Raw genomic sequence first — 19,175 nt, forward strand, 5'->3', positions numbered from 1 at the left:
TTTAATGCACCACCTCTTTCATAAAAAAAATCTTCCTTCTAAGGAAATCAGTTTATTTAATTCAGAAAACCAGTCTGTTAATGAAGGTGATATAGTGGAAACCAATCTGAGGACTAACACCCTATGTGCCACAGACGGGGATCTGTGATGTAATCTTAACCAAGTCACCTGATATAGAGTCACTATCACCCCACCCCCGCCCACCACATTCAGCCACATAGACCAGGGGTCTCCAGACTTTCTAAGCAACGGCCAGGTTTACTGCCCCTCAGGCTTTAGGGGGGCTGAACTGTAGTGTGAGTAGAAAATTCCCTGGCATCAGAGCCCCATCATTTGTTTTAATAGGAGGAATGGTGCCCCATTGTTGATATCAATGAATAGAATAGAGCCCCAAGTTGATGGCGTCATTAGGGGGAATGGTGCTCCATCATTGGTGTCAGTTGGTGGAATAGTGCCCCAACAGCCGGATCCTGGAAGCTGTCATTAGCCTGGCACTGCTGTACCAATAAATATTGCCTTATCGATAATTTGCATTTTTATTCTCATGGGTGATTGTGTAGGCAGGGCCCCAGTGCACTGCATTGCCCGGGGCCCTTTAATACTTTTAAGATGGCACTGACTCCCCCCCCCCCCCCCTGAAAGGTGACAAATGTGGCACAGAGGGGGGGAGGAGACAGATAAGCGGAGCTTCCTCTTTTGGGTGGCACTCTGCTTTAAGTTAGAAGCTACAGTACTTGTAGCTGCTGACTTTTATTTTTCTAAACACGAGTGAAGTTCCTCTTCAAATGTAATTTTTTTTTTTTACCGCAGAATAACATGTACACTGAAATTACAGAAAATGAATTGCCCATATAAACTGACACCAACATAAACAGACACAAATACTTGCAGACTAGAAGTTTAAACATCTGCAAATGACATAGCGCACAGCACTGAAATGATAGGTCTTTTTATGAAAGGTCCACAAAAGTGTGTGCCTGTGCAGGAAAGGGGTAGTTTGTCTCTCCTTTTCTTTCTAAATGGTTAAATGGTTGCGGATGAATGAAAATTATTTCCTTGCAATTAAGAGGATTTGAATTTCAGCTGCCAAGCTGTCATTTCAATAGATCTGTAACTTACTATCTGCACAACACATATTGCTTTCTGGGGGTTTTATTGTCACAGAAATGACAAATTTGTTCCTGGTTGACTTTATAAGTGCGCAGCTGTGATATTTATCACAAAAACGTGTTGGGTTTTATTGATTCTTGTCATTCAAAGACTAAAAAAGCCATCATCATTTTGTGGGTTTTTCTGAGAAAGAACATGTGCAATATGCTTCATTTACACTGCTTTTTCTAGTTGGAAAATTCATCTCTTTACAGTATTTCCGCACAGTGTGGACAGTTACAAAGACGCTTATCAGTCTGTTAAAGTTTTTTAAGTATGGAATAACAGAAAACTTAAAGTGGACCTATCACCTAGATATAGAGGAGAAATCTATTTTGTGTTTGTATGCTAGAGAAACCTGATACATAAGGTTTTACTAGTTTCAACAAAAAATATTAAAAATCCCTTTCATGGTCACGCCTATTTTTAGAGAAATTTTCCAAGGTTTTTCCTAGGTGTCCAAAGCCAGACCTGGTTCTCGCTGAGTAAAGGTGGCTAAAGATGAATCAAAATTTAGCTAGTTCAGCAGGGGCCAGCCAAATTTCAATCCATATGTAGCTGTATCCTGTTCAACAGAAATCCATCCACCTCACTTGCGTGGATGGAGAAATCTGTTCAATCTTTTTAATTTAGCCTGCTGGCTAAATGAAAAAAAACAAACATACAAATTGTGACGAGACCAATCTTGCCACTGGGCATTGGAGAAGCCTGGTTGCTCGCCTCCTGCAATGTGACTATGGACCCTCTCATCAGCCCATGCTAAACGTAAACCCCATGGCGATTTGACTGTGTTTGTGGCATCTGAGCGCTGTTTGGATATGTTGAGCGCTCAGATCCAGGCTATCTGGGGCCGGGTTGAATGTGGGGGTTCTGTTCAGTAGACTGGGAGTTATGCATTTTTGTGTCTTTTTGTGTTTCTTTAACCATGTGGCTAATGGAGTCTTGCCTCTATCCTGGAAGCTAAACCTTATTCCTGTAAAATGTAAGGCACAGGAAGTGCACTCCTAATATGGTCATTCCAGGAAGTCCAATGAGGAGACGGACTGTCTGAGGTGGCTCTCCATTCACCTATTGTCGGGTGTGCTAATGAACTTGCCTGCTGTCTGCTAAGAGATGTGTATTGAGGGTTCGTTAGGGAACCATTGTTCTGTGTCTGGCTATTGTGTACATTGATTACCCCCTGGGGGCTTCTGGTTTCTTGCACATGGCAGTCCTTCTGGTCAAGCTATCTGACCAATCACTGCTGACTCATTTTCAAGCCTTCATTTGCATGGCTGGAGAGGACCTTATGGGGAACTGCAGGTACTTTGCAATTGACCAATGGGAAAGCGGTTGTTGGGGGAAGGATGTTCCAAATTCTGTATAAAAGTGTGCTGTGTTTTTCCAATAAATGTTGTTCCTGTTTTAACCTCAACATGGAGCCTTGTCTCGTTATTGGGGGGATTTATTGTATGCTGTTCCAGTTTGACTGCTAGGAGTGTAAACCCTTCATATGGTTTTTCCTATTCAGCTGTATGCAGCATTCATAAGGTTCCAGCTACAATGCTTACATCATTCCTTGGTTTCCAGTTCGGGAGTTTGGTGTCCTGCAAGTAGCTGTGCCTGTAGCTCTGGAAGGGGAAGATCTCCTAAACGGTTTTAACCCTTTTGTGTCCGGGGTGCCGTAACACAAATCATCTATGGCCAGCTTAAAGCGCTAGTAGACCTTGGCAATGGCGGCTGGTGCTCCATGGGCCAGGGGGGCGGGAGACCGACCACACCATACCCCCCCTCGGATCACTCCAGCCCGCACACCATAGCCCCCCCCCCATCGCTGGCTCACTCACCCTGGACATGTGGAGGGCAGGCAGGCAGCAGCAGCGGCGGCGGCTGCTTCCCCCTCAGTCTTCTACGTTTCCTCCCTCCTCCTCTTCCTTGGCCAATGGCAAAGCTTCTCCTTTCGGCCAATCAGGAAATGGGTCTCATGACCCACTTCCTGATTGGCCAGGAGGAGGATCTGTGTGACAATAGCGAATATTCATTCGCTATTGTCACACAACTGGGTGGGCTCAGGGCGCAGTGCTCTGCGCCCCGAGCCCACCCTTTTTTTTGAAGTCTATTAGAGCCTCTGGCTCTAATCACGTACTTCAAAAAAAAAAAAAACCCCATTGGAATTAATGCATCCGGCGCCCTGCATGTAGATTAGGAGGCTGGACGCATGGATAGGGGGGGTGGGGCAGCGCCCCAATGGACAGGCCCCCACTGAACCTCGGCAGTTAAAAAATAAAAAAAACCTGTAAGACAATTGCATAATGTGCTAGTATGCATAAAAAACTAGCACATTATGAAATACTTACCTTAGTACGAAGCTCTCCAGGGGCACGCTATCACTGCTGAAGTGTTTCCATCTTCCCCCGGTCTTTCTTCTGGGTTCGCAGGTTTTTTGAGTTGCCGGGGCCACGATGACGTCACTCGCACATCACCGGCTGCATCCAGGGTGAATATCTCCTAAATAGTGCATGTTTAGGAGGCATTTATTTTACCTACAGATAAGTCTTATTTTTGGCTTATTTGTAGGTAAAAAAAAAATCACAAAACAGACTTTACTACTGCTTTAAGGATGAGAAGGTCCAAGCATTCCAGTCTCAGAGCTGCTTTACAAAGCTCCAGGACATCCAATCATAGAGAAGCACCAATGGAGGTGTTTACTTTTACTCTTTGGGAGGCCATTGTGCCCAATCATAGCAGCCTTTGAAGCAGATATGTGCTCAAAATCAATTCCATACAACAATGTTCTTTGCTTTATGTCTCTTTATTCTAGATCTGGCACCTGCTTTTTTAAGATTTGTGTACAATTATAAAAAAAAACTATTTTACAGAGCAGAATGAGTCCATGAAAATATTGATAGCGGGACATAATATTTTGCATTGGGTCTATGTGACTTTTACTTCTCATTCCTCCAATGATGAACTCCTCTCTCGACAGAAAAAGATAATGCACAAGACAAACTAGATAGAAGTGTGGGGCCTGGTGGATGTCTGGTGGGCCTCTTACAACCTTCATTCTCCTGCAGTAAACCAAAGAGAGAGCTCAAATCGCCAAAACTGTTTACCTGCTTGTTTCTTAATAAAGGAAGGTGAACTTGTAGACAGTTGAAGGGAGATTTACTAAAACTAGTGCTCATCTGAATCTGGTGCAGCTGTGTATAGTAACCAATCAGCTTCTAATTTCAGCTTGTTCAATTAAAGTGATTGTAAAGTCTAATTTAAAAAAAAAAATACCCAACATGTTATACTTACCTCCTCTGTGCAGTTGGATTTGCACAGAGTGGCCTGGATTCTCCTCTTCTCAGTTCCCTCTTTGCTGCTCCTAGCCCCCCCCCCCTTTAGTCAAGTGCCCCCACAGCAAACAGTTTGCTATGAGGGCACCCGAGCAAAGCTGCAGCTCTGTGTGCCCATTCAGACATGGAGCTGCCATTCTGCCCCCCCCCCTGATTGGCTGAATGACTTTGATTGACAGCCGAAGGAGCCCATGGCACCACTGCTGTGTCTCAGCCAATCAGGAGGGAGAGTCCCGGACAGCAAAGGGACTTGTAGACATCGCTGGACAGAGATGGGTTTAGGTAAGTATGAGGGGGTGATGGGAAGGCTGCTACACACAGTAGACTTTTTATTCTAATGCATAGTTCTGACTTTACAACTTCTTTAAGCTTTGACAATAGAGCTTTGAATCTGGTCGGTTGCTATGCACAGCTGCTCCAGATTCTGTGTGCACCAATGTTACGGAAATCTCCTCCTTAGTGTTTAATGGGGAGGAGCAATAACATTGCAAATGGGTTGGCTTCTCTGTGGGTACTGCAATCACTAGCAATGTTAATTAAACAAATGGAGGTGCCAAAGCTGCAACCTTGCCTAGAGCCCCACTTTCTTAGTGCCTTAAAGCGGAGTTCCGGCCTCGGAAACATTTTTTCAATAAAAAATACCCCCGGGACATTCAGGGCTAATGCATTTCATAATGGATAGCCACTGAACTGTCCCAGGTCACACTTACCTTTTAGAAGAAATACTTACCTTGAAAATGTCTTGTCCAGTGCTTCCATCTCAGGTGTGGGCAGCTGAAGCCAGGGCGTCCTCTTCGGTGTCCTCTTCAGTCCCAGAATGCCCTGCACCGGCCCCGCTCAACAGTTCCGGTGCAGGCGTGTCATCCCTGCACAGCTTCTGGGCATGCCCAGAAGCTGTTTAGCAGGGAATGACACACCTGCACCGGAAATGACGAGCGCGGCCGGTGCAGGCGCATTGATTCCTGGGAGCGATGACCAGGGGCAGACTGGCAACTTTCGGCCCAGGGGGCAAGTACAAACCAGAGGCTCATGGTGCAGCGGCTCGGCCCCCCTAACACTCTCCCTCTTCCCGTCCTCCTCCTGACCCCCATTCTAGGCTGAAGACCTGCTCCAGGTACTCTCTACTCACCAGCTGAATCCGGGTTCCCAACCTAGCCAGCAGGGGGCGGTTGGGGGGAGCTGGGACAGCTCGGTTGGGGCTGGCCAGGGGAGGAGAGTCTCCAGTGGGGCATGGAACTGGCCTCTGCTCAGACAGTTTAAACCATCTATGCTGGAGGGGGGGCCTGCGATCTGTCCTTGTCTTCAACCTGCACTCAGTAGTTCAGTGGCGGGGACTTTTTACTTCTCTTCACCAGGAATCCTTTAGGCAGGTCTGTGGCAGAAGCGGTGCAGCCTTTTTACAGGACATCAGAGCAGCCCAGGGGGCAATTGCCCCCCTGCCCCCTGGCCCAGTCCTCCCCTGGCGATGACGTTCAGCTACCAGGAGTCAATGCAAGTGGGAAGTGACGGCGCGGGCCGCGGCCGCAGAGGGAGGTAGTAGAAGAAAGGTAAGTATATTTTCTTCAATATCAAGGTAAGTAATTGAAAAAAGAGTCAGGAGTATCCATTTCTTTTTTAGGTGACACAGAGCAAGCGGATGGTCCAAAGTGTTTTTTGAGGCCGAAACTCTGCTTAAATCTGTCTCTGCCTTTTGCTGTCCATTAGTTAAATAAGACTATAAACAATTACAGTAAATAAATAATTAAGATGACATACACTCAAGACTAATCCAGTGAAGGTTAAGGATAGCGAAGAGTAGACAGAATGGTATTCTCTCTGGTAGTCCCATGTTTCCACTACAGCACAGTGACATTCCCCCAGATAGTGGGCTTATAATTCGTTGGAGATGTAGCCTCCAGTACAGGTTAGTGAACTCAACACACACAGGGGTTGATTTATTAACTACTTTACCACCGGAGGATTTTGCTGTCTTACGTCCAGGCCACTTTCTGCGATTCGGCGCCGTGCGACTTTAACTGACAATTGCGCGGTCGTGCGACGCCGTACCCAAACTAAATTTACGTCCTTTTTTTACCACAAATAGTGCTTTCTTTTGGTGGTATTTGATCACCTGTGCGATTTTTACTTTTTGCACTATAAACAAAAAAAAGCGTTTATTTTGAAAAAATAACAATATTTTTAAAATTTTTGGAAATTCCTCCCAAAAAATGTAAAAATCTAAATTTTTTTAAATTTTTGGCCAATTTGTTTTCTGCTACCTATGTTTGGTAAAAAAAATCACAATAAGCATATTTTGATTGGTTTGCGCAAAAGTTATTGCGTTTACTAACTAAGGCAAAAGATTTCTGTCATTTTTGGTGTTTTTTTTTAACGCGTAATGGCGGCGATCTGCGATTTTTTTGCGGGACTGTGACATTGCGGCGGACAGATCGGACCCTTGACATTTTTGACACTTTTGGGGGTACCAGTGACATTACTACAGTAATCAGTGCTATAAATATGCACTGTTACTGTGAAAATGACACTGGCAGGGAAGGGGTTAACTTTATTAGAGAGGGAGGGGTTAATGTATGCCTGGTGCTTACTAACGTGTGTGGGGGGAGGTGACTGAGTGACACAGGGACAGATCGCATGTTCAGCTATGCTGAACACTGCAATCTGTCACTCCTTGTCACTTAGGAGATCCGCCCGCTCTGTTTACACAAGCGGGCGGATCTCCAAACTCGATTCCCTGACGATCGGGGAAGAGCAGCGGCGATCGCCGCCGCTCCTCCCCTGGCCCGACTCCCGCTGTGACTGAAAACAGCGGGAGCGCGCTTCCGGCGGCACGCGAGCACCGGCTACAGGGGGAGGAGTCCAGCGACGTAGGTCTACGTCGCTGGACGGAATCGAGCCACTTTGCCGCAGTACAGTCAACGTGACTGGCCGGCAAGTGGTTAAATGAGTTGAGAATTGTCAATCAAAAAATTGTGAGCATATTCATTTAAATGATCTAATCATGAAAAGCATCTGAACATGACTGCGTATCCAAAGTTAACAGGATTTAGCTATTAAATTGCAACTTTAGTCAGGAATATAAGTCCTGCTAGATGACTTCATGCTGGCCCATTTTTAAGGCACTGTCCCGAAAACGTTGAGGTTGATTTTTCTGACAGCTTAAAGATTACATGCTGTTCATGGGAGCTGGGCTTCAGCTCCAGCAAGAAGAAACAGGAGAAATGCTGGAGGCAATTTACAGCACACACTAATTTTGGTAGCTAATTATTAATGTGGAATATATATTTCTTCTTGCTAAAGAACATTCATCTTATCAAGTTGTAATGGGTAAAGTTCCACTTTAACATAATTGAAAAATTAAAGTCAGTATTCGCCCCTTTAGTAAAGATTCTCAACTCATTTTGTAGATTACTAAGCATACCTTTAGACTTTAAAAAATGTTTTGTCTGGGCTTGAGCTTTCTTCTGGAAAAAAATATTCAACAGTATCTTCATTACTGAAAGTGGTTGTGAAGGTTCAAGCTTTTTTCCCCTAATGTATTCTCTGCATTAAAGTAAAAAACCTTTTTTGTGCAGTTACCTTCCTGCCCTCTGCCCCTAAATACTTACCTGAGCTCAATCTCAAATCAATCAAGCACTGTGCCAGAGTCACTGGACTTAATGGGAGCAGCGGGAGCAGGTAAGTATAACATGTTTTTTATTTGTTAAAGAAAGAAACTTTACTATTAATTTAAGCTTCAGCATTCTGAATCATGAGCCTCATATAATATATTAATAGACACAACAGAAAGCAGCATGCCACACATACTACTTCCACTATCACCAATGTTTTTTTTTTTTTTTTTTTTAAAGCCTGAGTTTAGGAAAAAAATTTAAGAAAAAAACAGTGCAAGGGATGTAATTTACAATTTATGTGAAGTGTCCTTCACATAAAAAGTCGAAGCTTTGAAATGGGTCATCTAACACGTCCCAACATCACTTCCGGCGCGACTCAGAGTGCGTTCCACGCTGGTTCTCACTAGGGATGATTGAACTTTTCAAATGTTCGGTTCGACCAGAACACCCGAACTTCCCGAAAGTTCGGCCCGGATTTCAGAACCCCATTGAAATCAATGGGACCCGAACTTCGGTAATCAAAAAACACCATTTTGAAGCCCTAAAACCCAATAAATGCCCCTAAAAAGTGCCTAGGGTTCTGGGTCATGCCCCAGGGACTATTATTCACACAAAAACAGTTCTTAAAAATTGTCATTTTTGATAGAGAGCCAATTATTGAAAAAATTATTGAAAAAAAAAATGAGATTTCTTTGGATTTAGTGTCTGGTGGGTCTAAAAGGTGTACCTGTGAAGTTTCAGCTCTGTAGCATGTCCAGAACCAGAAAAAAAAGATTGTTTGTATTAGAATCAATATAGAACAGGGATATGGCTCCGCTATTTTCACACCTGGGCGTTTTTGTAGCTGGCGTTTTTTTGGGCATTTTTTTGGGGTCTTTGGAGGCAGGCAAAACATCTGAACTTCTGTATAGGGTTATATATACACACACACTTATATGTATTTATACACATACACACATATAGGTGTGATAGGAGCGGAGACATATGCCTGTTAATTATTTCATTAGCGCAAGCATAGTGTTCTGCTACTTTCACACCTATATATGTGTATGTGTATATATACAGACATGGGTGTCTGTATATATACCCCAACACAGAAGTTCAGATGTTTTGCCTGCCTCCAAAGACCCTCAAAAAATGCCCAAAAAAAAACGCCTGCAACAACACACCTGGGCATTTTTTTTTGGCGCAGGCATTTTTTTGGGCATTTTTTGTGCCCTTTTAACTTATGCCTTGTTTACTCTTACATTATGTGGGTAGCTAATTGGCTGACAACTTTTAATAAATGTCCTTCTTGATTTTATCTGTTACACTTAGTTTGGCGCACCTTGTTGTCTTCCATTTACACTAGTTCTTGTAACCTGGGGGTCCCCGAGGAATTCCCTTAGTTTGCAGGGATTTCCTCTCACTTCCTGTTTGGCTATGGGACAGGACGTGAAGGGAAATCTCCACAATGGGACACAGATGGTGAAATAAAATCTGACAGGGGTTATAACCCTCTCTTACTCTATCCAAAATGAAAAAAAAAAAAAGTTTTGCCTATAGTTCTACTTTAAATTATCTGGAAAAAATGAATTTCTGTTTTTTATCCATCTTTAAAAAAACGATTTATGTTTTTTTATCTATCTGGAAAAATAGATTGAATCTTCATCACTGCTCATGCGTGTGCATTGTAAAGCAACACACTGGCATATGACATGGTCATTTTATAAGATTCCAGAAACAATCTGTGTTAATCATAAAGCACAGAAAATGAATTATTTCTTTACAACTTCTGTATAACAACGCATTCATTAAAAATGACCCACAACTTTTTTTTATAATCAAGCAAAGTTTCACTCTATAAAACTTCCAAATGCATTTGGCCATCATTAAAAATGTAACAGTGTATAAAACAGCCAGAAAATATGCCAGCCCTGGAGCTGTCCAGTTAGTAGCTAGCACTAGTACACACTGTTACAGTAGATTTTAATGATGGCAGAACATGTTCTGAAGTTTTTATGTTTGCAAGGACATTTCCTTCATTACCAAATGTTGTGGATCACTTGCAGTGACATATTTATGCTATATGCAAGGCACAGAGTTCCTAATGTCTCATCTGCTGAAATTTGTTAAAAGTGATTTTCTTCTAAGATTTACCATGATATATTGTTATTGCTTATTGACACTAACATGGTAACTGCTGTGTATGGAAGTTTAGTTATTGCTGTTCATGAGAGGGTCACACAACTCTGATGCTGTGAGTGTCTTTTAAACAGATTTGGACAATTTTATTTGTGGTTCAATTCATTTTATAAAAAGGTCTAGAGCTAGTTGAAAATTTCAGTGTATACTTTTATTGGAAGCGAAATGCTACCAAAATGTGTATTTTTCTCTGGTGGTCCTGTCCGCATTGCCAGCTATGCCTGTTCTCTACAGTCTGTGAATCATTGTACCAGGGTTTATAGTCTATGCCGGACTTTCTCAACCTTTTCAACATGGAGGAACTCTTAAAATAACTTTCCAGTCTCAGGGGAACCTATGCTAAAAGTTACTTTATCTACAACTCATGATACATTAGTGTGATGGCCGGTGGGAAGAATGTTCCTTACATCTGTGATCATTGGAAGGAATTCCCCCTTACAGATAGTTATTGTCAGTGGGAAGTTATCTGTGAAGCAGAAATTGCTCATTGCTCAAGGAACCCCTAGCAACCTCTGGAGGAAACCCTGGTCTATGCAATGATTAGAACACTAGTACTGTGTAACACTATAATACCAAAAGTATTGGGACGTCTGCCTTTACATGCACATGAATGTTTGCCCATTCTTCCAGAAGGGCATTTGTGAGGTCAGATACCGATGTTGGACAAGAAGGCCTGGCTCACAGTCTGTGCTCTAATTCATCCCAAAGGTGTTCTATCAGGTTGAGGCCAAGGGGCAATCCCCAAAGTGTTCTCACAAAGTTGGGAGCATGAAATTGTCAAAATTTCTTGGTATGTTGACACCTTAAGAGTTCCCTTCACTAGAACTAAGGGGTCAAGTCCAACTCCTGAAAAACAACCCACACCATAATCCCCCCCTCCACCAAATGATTTGGACCAATGCAGTGACGTAGCATGGGGGGTGCGGGGGGGGGCCACTGGCACCGGGCGCAATATTTAGGGGGGCGCATCCCACGCCCGCCATCCGCAAGATTATAGTGTCCCGCATCCCTTTATTTGTGATAATGCCCTGTCCGGCGGCCCGGCCGCTCTTTCCTGCACTTGGCTCCTTTACTGTGCAGGACGAGCAGCGATGGACACACTGAAATTGTCATGTGCGGCCAGGGGGCGGGGCGGGGCTGACTCGTGGGTGAAGATGACAGCCGGCCGCTCGGTGCATGTGCAGCACCGCTCTTGGAGTCTCTCCCTGCTGTCCGGACCGGCTGCCTCCACGCTGGCTGCTGCTGCTGACACGCTGTGTCTCTCCTCTGCTCCAGATCGTCTCCTCAAGTCCCCAGTGTCTGGACACAGAAAGAGGTGACTTGAGTGATGTGCTGCCTGCCTGGGAGCCCAGAGAAGTGGACATAGGAGGGGGGAGATAGGTCAGTGTAGGGGGGGGGGTCAGTGCAGGGATCAGTGTATGGGGGGTCAGTGCAGGGATCAGTGTATGGGGGGTCAGTGTAGGTGTCAGTGTATGGGGGGTCAGTGTATGGGGGGTCAGTGTAGGTGTCAGTGTATGGGGGGTCAGTGTATGGGGGGTCAGTGTAGGTGTCAGTGTATGGGGGGTGTCAGTGTATGGGGGGGGGGGTCAGTGTATGGGGAGGTCAGTGTAGGTGTCAGTGTATGGGGGGGTCAGTGTAGGGGTCAGTGTAGGTGTCAGTGTATGGGGGGTGTCAGTGTATGGGGGGGGGGTCAGTGTATGGGGAGGTCAGTGTAGGTGTCAGTGTATGGGGGGGGGTCAGTGTAGGGGTCAGTGTAGGTGTCGGTGTATGGGGGGGCAGTGTAGGTGTCAGTGTAGGTGTCGGTGTATGGGGGGGGGGTCAGTGTAGGTGTCAATGTATTGGGGGGTCAGTGTAGGTGTCAGTGTATGAGTGGGGGTCAGTGTAGTTGTCAGTTTAAGGGGGGTCAGTGTAGTTGTCAGTTTAAAGGGGGTCAGTGTAGGGGGGGTCAGTGTAGGGGGGGTCATTGTAGGGGAGTCAGTGTGTGGTGTCAGTGTAGTTGTCAGTTTAAGGGGGGTCAGTGTAGGGGGGGGGCAGTGCAGTTGTCAGTGTAGTTGTCAGTTTAAGGGGGGTCAGTGTAGGGGGGTCAGTGTAGGGGAGTCAGTGTGTGGTGTCAGTGTAGGGGTGTCAGTGTGTGGTGTCAGTGTAGGGGGAGGGGTCAGTGCAGTTGTCAGTGTAGGTCTCAGTGTATGTGGGAATGTAGGGGTGGTCAGTGAAGGGGGGTCAGTATAGGGGGTCAGTGTAGTTGTCAGTGAAGTTGTCAGTGTAGGGGGGGGGGGTCAGTGACGTCGTCAGTGTAGGGGTGTCAGTGTAGGTGTCAGTGTATGGGGGAGTCAGTGTATGGGGGGACCAGTGTAGTTGTCAGTGAAGGTGTCAGTGTGGGAGGGGGGGTCAGTGTGGGTGTCAGTGTATGGGGGGTGTCAGTGTAGGTATAAGGTAGGTCTGTGTAGTGGTCTAGTAGATTTGTGTAGGGGGCGAAAATTACTTACCTTGCCCCGGGCGCTGACAACCCACGCTACGCCACTGGACCAATGCACAAAGCAAGGTCCATAAAGATATGGATGAGTGAGTTTGGGGTTGAGGAACTTGACTGGCCTGCATAAAGTCCTGGACACCTTTGGGATGAATTAGAGGGGAGAGAAGCCAGGCCTTCTCGTCCACATAAGAGCTTAACCTCACAAATGCGCTTCTTGAAGAACAGTCAAACATTGCCATAGACACACTCCTAAACCTTGTACACATCCTTCTTAGAAGAGTTGAAACTGTTATAGCTGCAAAGGTCGAGCCAACTCAATATTGAACCCTGCGGACTAAGACTGGGTTGCCATTAAAGTTCATATGCTTGTAAAGGCAGGCATCCCAATACTTTTGGTAATATAGTGTATGTATAGGCTGGGCTTAAAAAAATATCTTTGCACTGTGAGGTTATTGCCATCTGTGATCTGAGAGTACCTTAATAGGGTAGTGTACCTGGTCACTGGAGATTAGTTATATTCAATCAACATCAGTTTGTGCTTTGTATTAATTTCTTTATGCAGAACAATGTGAATGCATAACAAACACATGGCAAATTCATGGATATTACATTGAAACCCAAATACGTTACAAAAGCCTTTAGAGACTAAATGGTTGAATTCATACAAGACCCTTGAAATTATTTTCAGGTCTCTGAGAACCTCTGCTAAGATCAAATCAAAGGGGGTTAGTGGGAAAAATGCACCTTACATTGGCAGCTATAGGCCCCTTAAAGTGGTGATCAGAATGCCACTCTTACAGACAGTTAAAAATATCATTGGTGTCATGCAGCTGTCAGTGCCGAATCACATGGAATTATGCAGGTCCTGTCGGAAGGGTAGATCAATTAGCAACTACTCAAGAAACACCTAGCAACATCTGGAAGAACCCTGGTAAATAATGGCTAGTCTAGAGGAATACATGACATTATTACTATATTAGAACCTATACAAGCAAAAAAGACTGAAGTGTAGGAGGAGGAAGTAAAGAGGTAGGTATTGTACTTTGCCCTTCCATCGATAAAGGTGGTAGCATATTTTGAAAGTTCTACATTTAAAGGTAACAACAGACATGTAATAGCCCTCAGTCAATCCCAATCCAGTTAAATATTTGGCAATCTTTTTGTTTAAGGATAGAAGCAGACACCACTGATCCAGAATGTGTGTCAGATTATGTCTGGCTACATTTCCCTTTTCCTCAGCAGTAAGGAGTAAATGGAAGAAAGTTGGATGGACAGAACATTGGACAAATCTGACGCCTATGTCTTCTGTAGTCCAGAGTTCCTCCTTAATGTCAGCATGTCCCTTTAGCAGTGCTAGTATCTCAGCATGTGACTAGTAGCTCAGAACATGGTGACCCAAACTCTTCCAGGTTTACAGTTTCCAAATAAAAAGGATAACTAAACCCAACAACAAACAAGAAATATGTTGTAGCTTACAGACGTTAGATGGGGGTGGCTTTTAGTTTTAGTTTAGTAAATACAGAAAATGCAGTGCTATGGTCACTTCCTGTGAGCTACACCGAAGAATATCTTCAAAAAGTTGATATTCTATACACAGTGGACAAATACCAGATGACATGGCTCCCCAAATCATTGCGGACTGTGGAAAATTTTGCATTTCATTTGGAAATCAAGGTCCCAGAGTCTGGAGGAAGAGTGGAGAGGCACAGAATCCAAGTTGCATGAGGTTCAGTGTGAAGTTTCCACAGTCAGCAATGATTTGGGGAGCCATGTAATCTGCTGGTGTTGGTCCACTGTGTTTTATCAAGTTCAAAGCCCTCTACCAGGAAATTCTAGAGCACTTCATGCTTCCCTCTGCTGATCAGCTTTATGGAAACGCTGATTTAGTTTTTCAGCAGGACTTGACACCTGCCCACACTGCCAAAAGTACCAATATCTGGTTTACTGATCATGGTATCCCGGTGCTTGGTTGGCCAGCAAACTCGCCTGACCTAAACCCCATTGAGAATCTGTAGGGTATTATCAAGGGGAAGATGAAATGTGCCAGACCCAACAATGCAGATGAGCTGAAGGCCGCTATCAAAGCAACCTGGGCTTCCATAACACCTCATCAGTGTCACAGGCTGATCGCAGCCATGCCACATCGATGCAGTATTTCATGCAAAAGGAGCCCTGACCAAGTGCATACTATACTGTACATGGACATACTTTTCAGTAAGCCAAAATTTTTGTATTAAAATACATTTTTTTTTTATTGGTATTATGTATTATTCAAATTTTCTGAGATACTGAATTTTGGGTTTTCAGTAGCTGTAAGCCTTAATCATCAAAATTAAAAGAAAGAAATGCTTGAAATATATCACTCTGTGTGTAACGTATCCATATAAAATATATGACTTTTGAATTACTCAAATAAGTTAACTTTTTCATGATATTCTAATTTCATGAGATACACCTATATACAGTGGGTACGGAAAGTATTCAGACCCCCTTAAATTTTTCACTCTTTGTTATATTGCAGCCATTTGCTAAAATCATTTAAGTTCATTCTTCTTCCTCGTGAATGTACACATAGCACCCCATACTGACAGAAAAACACAGAATTGTTGACATTGTTGCAGATTTATTAAAAAAGAAAAACTGAAATATCACATGGTCCTAAGTATTCAGACCCTTTGCTGTGACACTCATATATTTAACTCAGGTGCTTTCCATTTCTTCTGATCATCCTTGAGATGGTTCTACACCTTCATTTGAGTCCAGCTGTGTTTGATTATACTGATTGGACTTGATTAGGAAAGCCACACACCTGTCTATATAAGACCTTCCAGATCACAATGCATGTCAGAGCAAATGAGAATCATGAGGTCAAAGGAACTGCCTGAAGAGCTCAGAGACAGAATTGTGGCAAGGCACAGATCTGGCCAAGGTTACAAAAAGATTTCTGCTGCACTTAAGGTTCCTAAGAGCACAGTGGCCTCCATAATCCTCAAATGGAAGACGTTTGGGACGACCAGAACCCTTCCTAGAGCTGGCCGTCCGGCCAAACTGAGCTATCGGGGGAGAAGAGCCTTGGTGAGAGAGGTAAAGAAGAACCCAAAGATCACTGTGGCTGAGCTCCAGAGATGCAGTCAGGAGATAAGAGAAAGTTGTAGAAAGTCAACCATCACTACAGCCCTCCACCAGTCGGGGCTTTATGGCAGAGTGGCCCGACGGAAGCCTCTTCTCAGTGTAAGACACATGAAAGCCCGCATGGAGTTTGCTAAAAAACACCTGAAGGACTCCAAGATGGTGAGAAATAAGATTCTCTGGTCTGATGAGACCAAAATAGAACTTTTTGGCCTTAATTCTAAGCGGTATGTGTGGAGAAAACCAGGCACTGCTCATCACCTGTCCAACACAGTCCCAACAGTGAAGCATGGTGGTGGCAGCATCATGCTGTGGGGGTGTTTTTCAGCTGCAGGGACAGGACGACTGGTTGCAATCGAGGGAAAGATGAATGCGGCCAAGTACAGGGATATCCTGGACAAAAACCTTCTCCAGAGTGCTCTGGACCTCAGACTGGGCCGAAGGTTTACCTTCCAACAAGACAATGACCCTAAGCACACAGCTAAAATAATGAAGGAGTGGCTTCACAACAACTCCGTGACTGTTCTTGAATGGCCCAGCCAGAGCCCTGACTTAAACCCAATTGAGCATCTCTGGAGAGACCTAAAAATGGCTGTCCACCAACGTTTACCATCCAACCTGACAGAACTGGAGAGGATCTGCAAGGAGGAATGGCAGAGGATCCCCAAATCCAGGTGTGAAAGACTTGTTGCATCTTTCCCAAAAAGACTCCTGGCTGTATTAGATCAAAAGGGGGCTTCTACTAAATACTGAGCAAAGGGTCTGAATACTTAGGACCATGTGATATTTCAGTTTTTCTTTTTTAATAAATCTGCAACAATGTCAACAATTCTGTGTTTTTCTGTCAGTATGGGGTGCTATGTGTACATTCATGAGGAAGAAGAATGAACCTAAATGATTTTAGCAAATGGCTGCAATATAACAAAGAGTGAAAAATTTAAGGGGGTCTGAATACTTTCCGTACCCACTGTATATAGTTAGTCAGGTTGAAAGAAGACATGAGTCCATCTGGCTAAACCAATAAAAAACAAATAAACAGTACTGAAAACCCAACCATACAATCCCATATACACAATCCTATACCCGCAGTTGATCCAGAGGAAGGCGAAAAAAAAACCCCAGCAAAGCATGATCCAATTTGCTACAGCAGGGAAAAAAAATCCTTCCTGATCCCCAGAGAGGCAATCGGATATTCCTTGGATCAACTTCACCTATAAATATTAGTACCGATTTATATTATGTACACCCAGGAAAGAATCCAGGCCTTTTTTAAAGCAATCTAGTGAGCTAGCCAGAACCACCTCTGGAGGGAGTCTATTCCACATTTTCACAGCTCTTACGGTGAAGAAACCTTTCCGTATTGGGAGACAAAATCTGTTTTCCTCTAGACGTAAAGAGTGCCCCCTTGTCCTCTGTGTTGACCTGAAAGTGAATAACTCAACACCAAGTTCACTATATGGACCCATTATGTATTTATACATGTTGATCATATCCCCCCCTTAATCTCCTCTTCTCAAGAGAGAATAAATTCAGTTCCTCTAATCTTTTCTCATAGCTGAGCTCCTCCATGCCTCTTATCAGTTTGGTTGCCCTTCTCTGCACTTTCTCCAGTTCCCCGATATCCTTTTTAAGAACTGGTGCACAAAACTGAACTGCATGTTCCAGATAAGGTCTTACTAATGATCTGTACAGGGGAAAAATTATATCTCTCTCTCCTCTGTTAAAGCGGTAGTATCCCGCTTTTTGACACTTTTACCTACAGGTAAGCCTATAATAAGGCTTACCTGTAGGTACAATTAATATATCCTAAACTGGCACGGTTTAGGAGATATTTGCAGTGCATGCAGCCGCTCACACGAGTGGCGCATGCGCTCTGAAGGTCCGGGGGGACCTTCAGTTTTCCTTGCCGGGAGCTTGCCGGAAAATCACTCCCGCGCGCATGCACAGGAGTGACGTCATCGCGGCTCCGGCCGATCCCAGCGCCGGAGCCGCCGAACCCAGAAGAGACGCCGAGGGATCATGGCAGCGCCCGCAGCGATGTCCGGGGGTCCGTGTCGGGGCTTCGTTCTAAGGTAAGTAATACATAATGAGCTAGTATGCGATGCATACAAGCTCATTATGCCTTTGTCTTGCAGGTTTTTTTTTTTTTCGGGTTTACAACCGCTTTAATACAAGAAAGGACTTTTCTTGCTTTGGAAAAGGCAGCTTGGCATTGCATGCTATTATTAAGCTTAGGATCTACCAGAAAACCCAGATCCTTCTCCACTATAGATTCCCCCAGTTCTACTCCCCCTAGTATGTATGATGAATGCATATTCTTAACCCCCTAGTGCATAATTCTACATTTATCAACATTGAACCTCATTTGCCACATAGTTGACCAAATAAACTGTACATTGAGGTCAGCTTGTAAGTTGGAGACATCTTGTAAAGAAGTTACTCCACTGCAAAGCTTGGTGTCATCTGCAAAGACTGAAATGGTACTTTTTATTACCAGACCCTATATCATTTATAAAGATATTAAAAAGTAAGGGTCCCAACACTGAACCTTGGGGTACACCACTGATAACCTTAGACCAGAGTAAAGAATCATTAACCACTACTCTCTGAATTCTATCTTTTAGCCAGTCTTCTATCCATTTACAAACTGATCTTTCCAAGCCTGTAGACTTTACCTTACACATTAGCCGTGTGTGGGGAACTGTGTCAAACGCTTTTGCAAAATCCAAGTATACTACATCCACAGCCACCCCTCTGTCCAAGGTTTTACTTACCTCCTCCTAAAAAGAAATCAGGTCTGTTAAACAGCTTCTGTCTTCATGAATCCATGCTGTCTGTTGCTTAAAATATTTTTTTCTAGCAAGAACTCATCTATGTGATATTTTATTAAACTCTCCAACATCTTCCCGACTATAGAAGTTTAACTAACAGGCCTATAGTTACTTGGCAAATACTTTGATCCCTTTTTAAATATAGGCACCACATTAGCCTTACGCCAATCCAGTGGTACTATTCCAGTCCCTAAAAATTAGAAACGAAGGCTTTGAAATTACAGAGCTCAATTCTTATAGGATGCGTGGGTGGATGGGATCTGGTCCAGGCGCTTTATCCACCCTTATTCTGTCTAAATATTTCTGGTCCATATCACTTTTGAGCCATTGTGGATCATTTGGGGCTGTGTCACTACCATCCTCATTATGGTCATGAGCTCCCCTAGGCTTCTTTGTATACACAGAGCTATATATATATATATGTGTGTGTGTATATATATATATATATATATATATATATATATATATATATATATAT

At 43.9% G+C, this 19,175-nt stretch overlaps 1 protein-coding gene across 2 annotated transcripts in view; it reads right to left on the reverse strand.

Annotated features, from left to right (window-relative positions):
• The window catches only part of SLC12A1 (solute carrier family 12 member 1), a 190,548-nt gene that overhangs the window by 60,553 nt on the left and 110,820 nt on the right, over positions 1-19,175 (reverse strand). The gene's annotated exons all lie outside the window — the stretch shown is intronic.

Source organism: Pelophylax lessonae (genome assembly GCF_965119305.1).
Source record: "Pelophylax lessonae genome assembly, chromosome: 4".
NCBI classification, from domain to species: domain Eukaryota; kingdom Metazoa; phylum Chordata; class Amphibia; order Anura; family Ranidae; genus Pelophylax; species Pelophylax lessonae.